At 35.9% G+C, this 7,583-nt stretch overlaps 1 non-coding gene across 1 annotated transcript; it reads left to right on the top strand.

Moving 5' to 3' along the window:
• The first annotated feature begins 7,130 nt into the window (after positions 1-7,130).
• On the top strand, positions 7,131-7,236 carry LOC124509004 (U6 spliceosomal RNA). Its single transcript, XR_006961369.1, has one exon. It is a non-coding gene; the product is annotated as a U6 spliceosomal RNA (small nuclear RNA).
• Positions 7,237-7,583: the final 347 nt, after the last annotated feature.

Here is a 7,583-nt window from a genome sequence, read left to right as displayed (position 1 = left end):
AGAATGCTGGCCAGTAGGTTGTAGTTCAGTAACAGACCACAAGAGAAATTGAGGCAGAAAAGTTTATTACTCACAGGCCCTGGAGGAAGGACAACTCGAGGGGCTGCATGGGGACACGAAGGCAGAGTAAAGAGAGAAGGCAGGACCTGGGGTCCATGCCTTTAGTAGTGTGAATGGGTAGGGTACTTTGGGGCTTCTCAGCTAGGGCTGGATTGACCAGTTGTAACCAAAGAGTTGTGTTTTGGTAAGTCCCCAGGGGGGTATTTTCTAAGGAATGCATGAGGCATATAGGCACTGGGAGGTAGGAGAGACAGTTGAAGTCACATTAGGAACTTCTATTTGCTTGTGACTCTAAAGCTGCTATCCAAGGCATGAGTTTGCAGGAGAGGCTAATGTCAGTTTAAAGTCCCTGTAGACTAGTTGGCCGAACAAAATGGATGTCCAGGCAGCAACATCATGGATTAATTTAGTTAAACTCTCAACGCTAACTGTATTTGAAAAAGTAATAATAGATATGTGTATGTGATTTGTTTAGTCCACAAAACTGGTGGACACAGGAATTCATAAACCTCTTGCAATAACTCTGTGGTGTGCCACAGGGGTTTGTGGACAAGATGGGTTTCTAGGGTTCATCGTTAATCATAACAGCAATGTACTTTCAACTAGCAGAGAAGGAAGCTGGAACTTAGGACAATTTAATTTCTAGATAAGACCAGCACTAAATTCAACAGATGAGTGTATTTATTGTTTTTAAAAATTCTCCAGGAGGACATTAATGGTGACATTTTCTCCCATAGCCACTGCTGTGATGAACTTAATTTCAGTGTTTTGATGTGGGATTTTGGAATTATTCCTTACTGTGCATTCTTCTTTGCCTCTATTGTGCAATAAATTAAACTTGCCACTTTGATTTGAAACTTCTGTGTTGATATAGTTGTTTTGACTAATTGATCATGCCTTAAAGTTATTTTTAATTAAAGGGATATTCATTAATTCTTATGTATAAAACTGGCTTAAATTCAGTGGAAAAGCCCATGGCATATTAATTATATAATAATGTATGCTTTATACCTTATGGTTGACTGTCCATAATAATTATATGAACCCTATGCCTGTACTATACCAAAACACTCCATTAAAAAATGCTAAAGCTGGGACGCCTGGATGGCTCAGTCGGTTAAGTGTCCGACTTCGGCTCAGGTCATGACCTCGTGGTTTGTGGGTTCGAGCACTGCATTGGTCTCTGCTGACAGCTCAGAGCCTGGAGACCGCTTCAGATTCTGTGTCTCCCTTTCTCTCTGTCCTTCCCCTGCTCATGCTGTCTCTGTCTGTCTCAAAAATGAATAAACGTTTAAGAAAATTTTTTTTAATGCTAAGGCTATAAACCTGGTTGTTAAGCATCACATAGATGGACAAAGAAAAAAAGGAGCTGTTTGAGTGACTCCAACTTATAAAAACTACTGAATTCCATCAAAACATATTGCATATTGAAACACAGTGACAGTGTATAACAGTATTGCCTTATGCTTTATTACAATGGCTAATTTTAGCCCCTAACATAGTTTCTGGTGGCCTTGTCTAACACATTTGAGAAAAATAGATATTACTTTCCACCTTGCTGTGAACTCACTTGGGAAGCCTCAACTTCTTTCTCAAAAATAGAGCCAATATCCACTTATTTCAAAAATATATTTTTGGCAATGACTGGAATTTATTTGAAATTATATTTCTACAATAAGCATGAGGATTATCTTGCATTATCAGGTGTTCTTATGCATTTTGAATATACTTTAAATTATATATAATCTTTAATTAACACTAGATCAGGTCTTTATAAAGTTATAATCCAGAGTTATGATTTACAAATCGCTTGATTTTTTTTTTTTGAATTAAATTTGGAGCATGAATATCCATAATGGATGAGATGTGTGTGGGGTTAGTCACAGAATATTTGCATAGAGGTAACGATGTCTAGAAGATTCTCCAACATAAGGGGATATGGGGATCCAGATTTCCTAGGAGAAGCAGGAATAATAAAATCATAGTTTTGACCAAATGTATATGGATGAATGAATGAAAGAACTGGGTTCTATTGAATGATCTTCGAGAGTTCTGATTACAATATGAAAGCTCTGTAGCTCTCCTAGGTTATTTTCAAAGTGAATTTCTCAGCCCAAACTAAGCATTTTGGTTTCTGGTAGATTCGTTTTTGTCATTCTTTGAGCTTGGCTGGCTCATGCTCATCGATTCACTTTTATCATTAAAACAAACAAACAACAACAACAACACAAACAACAAAGCAAAATGACATCCCCCAGTTCATATAAGAATTAGTGGTAGAAAAAAATATTAAATTTCTTAGTCCATTAGCTTTCGCTTTGGGTCATAGCCTACAGAAACACCCTGCGATACGAAGGATATCAAGTTATTTAAGAGTCTTCCTTGGTTTTGCTCGTTAGGAATATGTTGTTTGCCCAATACACTGTTTTTTTTGTTGTTGTTGTTGTTTTGTTTTGTTTTTGTTTTTTTTGCTAGAGAGAAATGTGAATTAATTTCTCGCCAGTTCTGTGCGCGGTTCCACTTTCATTTATATTAAAAGCATTCTATAAATCCTACAGGTTTGTTTTGGATTGTTTATAGAAATATACTGGGAAGGAAAGGAATGATTGCTAAGCTGGATTTCAGTAATGGAGTAATCAGAGACTTTCATAGAGTTCGTTTTATTCCTTATTTATGATTTATAGTTGTTTCTTTAACTTCCTGCAAGGTACATGAAGGAGCATAAGCCAGAAAACTAGGAAAACATACATAAATATTTATTCAAATGTGTTATTTTTGCCTGATAACAATGTTTTGGGTTTTTTTTAAGTTTTCTCTATTGAAGCATATTTTTCAGAGCAGCTCACTCAAGTTTCTTTTCTGTTTTGTTTTGCTTTTATTTGTTTTTGCACATTACCAGGGAAAAAGCAAAAGTTTTATTCTCCCAGAAGAAATTGCACTCACTGCAACTTTATCACACCCTACGTTGAAAAGCACGAGGATGTGATAATGATGCTATTACTATTGCTTCCCAAGGAGCACAGGTGAGAGGAAAAGCAAGCAAACCATCAGGTTACACTCCCAGTCTTGCCTTCTACATAATCTGAAACATAAAAAGAGCTTTGCACAGATCTGGAATTTATAATACCATTCTCAAAAGTCTGTGTGTGGGGGGGATGTGTGCGTGTGCATGCCCACCTTTTATGCCTTAACAATATCTCTAAGGATATTAACATGATGCCGAAACAATGGATTGAAAAGTAAAAAAAAAAAAAAAAAAAATCAAACAGCTGCAAGCCCTAAACTGTCTTGACTCCCATGCACCAATTTTACTGGATTAATCATTGTCTTGATGTTGCTACTACGAGCCAGAATAAGGTAATCTATGTGCCTAATGATAAGCCCAAACATACCTCTCTCATTGATATCAAATGCAGACACTATGAAAGGCATATTAATAACCCTTAGCCCAGACATCAACTGGATGGTTGTGTTAACAACAGTGGTAAAGTGCTTGGGTTCTAGAATCAGAATGCTTTGCTTCACAGCATGGCTCTGCCCCTCTCTGGCTGTGAGCCTACACAAGTTACTTAACCTTTCTGGGACTCAATTTCCTTCTCTGAAAAATGTGAGTATTCTACCCCAGTTTTGCTGTTGGGATTATATGCGCTAAATGATTCAACTAAAAAATGTGTTAAAGATCTTAGTGCAATTCCAGACACTTAGTACTCAGTAAAATTAGCTAACATCAGTATGCAAAGTCTCGCTGAAGATTTTACAGTTGACTTACATCTCATCAGAGAATATTAGTTAGGTATCCAATAATTATGTCTAGAAGAACAGTGAGTCCATTCACACTGAAGGCACATTGAATGTGTTTTAAACATGATAGAGTACAAAACAACCCCTTTAGTGACTGAAGGAAAGAACTCTTTTGGCTCATTAAAACAAAATAAAGTAATACAACACACGACTTAGGGAAGGAAAGAAAATTGGTAGATGTTAGAAATGTTTAGCAATCTCTGATTTTCAGTGGAAGAAAAAGGTAACCTTATGTAAGGCTCAGGGCAGACTCATTGCATAGGACAACTTGCTTATGAAATCTTTGTGACAGGAATCCCAAATTATACATCAATTCGTTTAATAGCCAGAATTTGGGGGAATGGAATTTGGTGTTTGTTTTTGTTTTTAAAATATTAAATGAGTACTCATTGCTTAAGATTTGCTCTTTGGCTTTGAATGATCTATTTAATGTATGCCATTTTTGTGGAAGCAGGATATAAGAGTATGTACTTTTTAACATCAAAAGCAGCCAAAGCAACAAAAAACGTTCCACAGTTTGTATTCCCCAATACATGTGAATATCAGTAGTTAGCTTTCTCTCTTTCTTTTCTTTTCTTTTCTTTTCTTTTCTTTTCTTTTCTTTTCTTTTCTTTTCTTTTCTTTTCTTTTCTTTCTTTCCTTCTTTCTTTCCTTTCTTTGCTTCCTTCACTCACTCATTTGTTCACTAATTAATTACTTTATTTATTTATTTATGCAAGCAAGTAAACAATCTGGCCTAAGTCACTCTGTATTTTATGATGGCTGGGATTATAATTGGACTTTTCTATGGCAATAGTCAACACCAGAAATTAGCAAAGCAATGTCTATTTTCTAAAAGGCAGTAAACATTTTTGAACATGCAAGAGCTCAGATAATATAATTACCATGAGGCCTTCTTGAACATACTATTAGAGGTTGATAAGAGATGAATAGACAAGCTAAACGGAAAGGTTAGTGAAGAATGTCAGGGGTGTAGGACTAAGATGCTAGAACCGTAAGGCTCTGATTGCAGGGTTTGCCATTGGAAGACTAAGTAATCAGATTTTAGGACTAATGTGCAAACCATTGTGTAAGTTATGGTTCTAGAATATAATACAACTTTTGTAAATCTTGACAATAAATCATGTAACTAAAAAAAGTTAGGAAGAAAAGGGGAGTGTGTATAAGAAAGAAAGAACAAGTTTGGTTGTTTCTTTGTCTTTTATAACAACGGATCAAAATATACACTTAGAACTGATAAATCTGGTAACAGAAGTATAAAGTCATTTAATAGTTAAAAGCTTAATGCTAAGGAAGATTTTTTTAATTTGCTAAAATTAAAGGTTAAGGACAGAGGAAATGGGATAGCAGAAGATCATTCTATAGACTAAATCACTATTCATATAGTATTTTGAAAGGAGCTGTGTAAGTAAATAATTAAGTGTACAGCTCTAATAAACCACTGCATTGATAACTATGTTGGGAAACTATAAATTATAACTTATATAAAGGGCAATTTAGTAATATATGGCAAAGATTTAAAAATACACGTATTCTTTGACTTAAAAATCCCATTCAAAAATTTATCCTGTGGGGTGACTCATGGCTTAGTTGGGTAAGCGTTTAACTCTTGATCTCAACTCAGGTCTTGATTGTAGAGTTGTGAGTTCAAGCCCCGTGCTGGGCTCCATATAGGGCATAGAGCCTACTTAAAAAAATTATCCTGTAAACTCCACTATGGATGAAATGAGATATGTACAGTTATTTATTGTAGCATCATTTGTAAGTGAAAGATTAAAAACACCAAAATGTCCATCGGTAGGGAACAATTAAATAAAAAAATGTAAAAGCACACAATGAGAGGCAAAGAAGGATAGGAAGTTTTATGTGTTGATATGGGATGATATCCAAGATATGGTAAATGAAAAAAAAAATGAGCAGAAGACTGCATGCTACCGCTTGAAAAAAATTTAAAAAGAAATGCTTGTATGCATATTAAATATCTCTAGATGTATACCTATAAACTAGCAATTTACTTTACGGGGAGAACTGAGTGCTAGTGTTAGAGGTAGGGAGGGAAGTTCATTTTAGATCCTCTGCTCATTTTTAAATGTTATAGCAGTAGTATTTATTACATTTAAAATGAATTAAATATAAATTAAAGAAAATCAAGGAGCATCCATCTGTGTCATTTGCAACCTCATGAAAATGGCTCATCAGAATGGTTTGAATGGAGTAGGTTGAGAGGAAAATGTGGATTAAGAAATTGGAGAAAGGACAATAGACACATGGGCATATTTTTAATAAGTTTACAGGTGTTTGAATTTCTAGATCAGGACAACAGAGTTAGGAGATTTTGTTTTAAACAGTCAATAGGTAAAGATAGACTATAACAGAACTGTAGATAATGGGAAAGACTGGCAGTACTCCAGTATATTTTCATGTTAGTGGGGGATGATCCAGTATCTAGGATACAAATTTCACCCAAAATAATGACTTTGGTTTTGAAACACTAGTTTTGTATTTTTTTTTTCTTTTTGTATCGAATTCTGTTATGAAAGGGGGCAGGGATGATAACTGAATAGATGGAACAAAGCCGTATGATCATGGGAAAAGGCAGTCTTGGTGGGGCCAGCAGGCAGTATGGTATATTGTATCCACTCTGCTGGTCCTGCTACTTTGAGATGCCACCAGTATCCACAGAATGTGCTGCTTGGGTGAGTTGAAGGGAGGAGCAAGCGACAGGGAGTTCTGTAGATGTAGCCCTACAGACCAAATGGAATATGGTTATTGTGTGAAAAAGAGAGGTAGAGAAAAGTTATCAAATGTTTCTATTTCAAGATCTACAATTAAGTAGGGATTTATTTTGCCTTCCATTCCGACCTGTATTCTACTTTTGTAGTTTATCCGTACCTTTTGAGAAAATTTATTTTGTTTATTGCATCTGCCTATTACCACCCCCTTCCCCCATACTGTGGTTCACACCCAACCCAAGCCATGACCACCTACACCCAAATGTCTTCTCTCTTACTGTCCCTTTTCAATGTGCTATTCTATGGCTTTCTATTTCCATCCTGTGGAAGTTATTCCCCTTTCTCACTGATGGACTCTCTGCCTTCTTCTGATGCAACTTCAGTTTTTGGAAGTCTCAATGGACAATATAGGCAAGTAGGGGGAGTTATTATTGCATATTATTTTGGTAGATGAATGAGTAGAAGAAATTCTAGCACCTACCATAGGGTCTGTGAATTGAACACAGGGTCAGGAAGTAGTATTTAAGGTAATGAAGAGTGTTCACTTTGGCAGCACGTGTACGAATATTGGAATGCTACAGAGAAGATTAGCGTGGTTCTTGGCCAAGGACGACACATAAAATAATAAATAATCCAATTTCAAAAGAAGTGGAATTTGGTTTAATTCAAGGCAGCTCTGGTGACCGAGCTAACACAGAACAGAACCAGGCTTTTCTTTCATAATATGCAAGGTTTTCATTCTGGTCACCTAACTCCCAGTTTGTTATATTGGGCTTTCTTAATTAGATAGGCAGTTGGTCTGAAGATGTCTCAAATCCTTTCCAAATCTTAATAGGTTATGACCATTGGGTTCATTCTCTACTTATCACTGAAGCCCATTCTTTTTTTTTTTATTTTTTATTTTTTTTTCAACGTTTATTTATTTTTGGGACAGAGAGAGACAGAGCATGAACGGGGGAGGGGCAGAGAGAGAGGGAGACACAGAATCGG

This window comes from Lynx rufus, unplaced genomic scaffold, assembly GCF_022079265.1.
Source record: "Lynx rufus isolate CCGP_SWC_20201006 ecotype Redwood Valley unplaced genomic scaffold, mLynRuf1.p SCAF_13, whole genome shotgun sequence".
Classification (NCBI taxonomy): domain Eukaryota; kingdom Metazoa; phylum Chordata; class Mammalia; order Carnivora; family Felidae; genus Lynx; species Lynx rufus.
The sequence above is the reverse complement of the archived record's forward strand: the minus strand, read 5'-3'. Positions and strand labels throughout refer to the sequence as shown.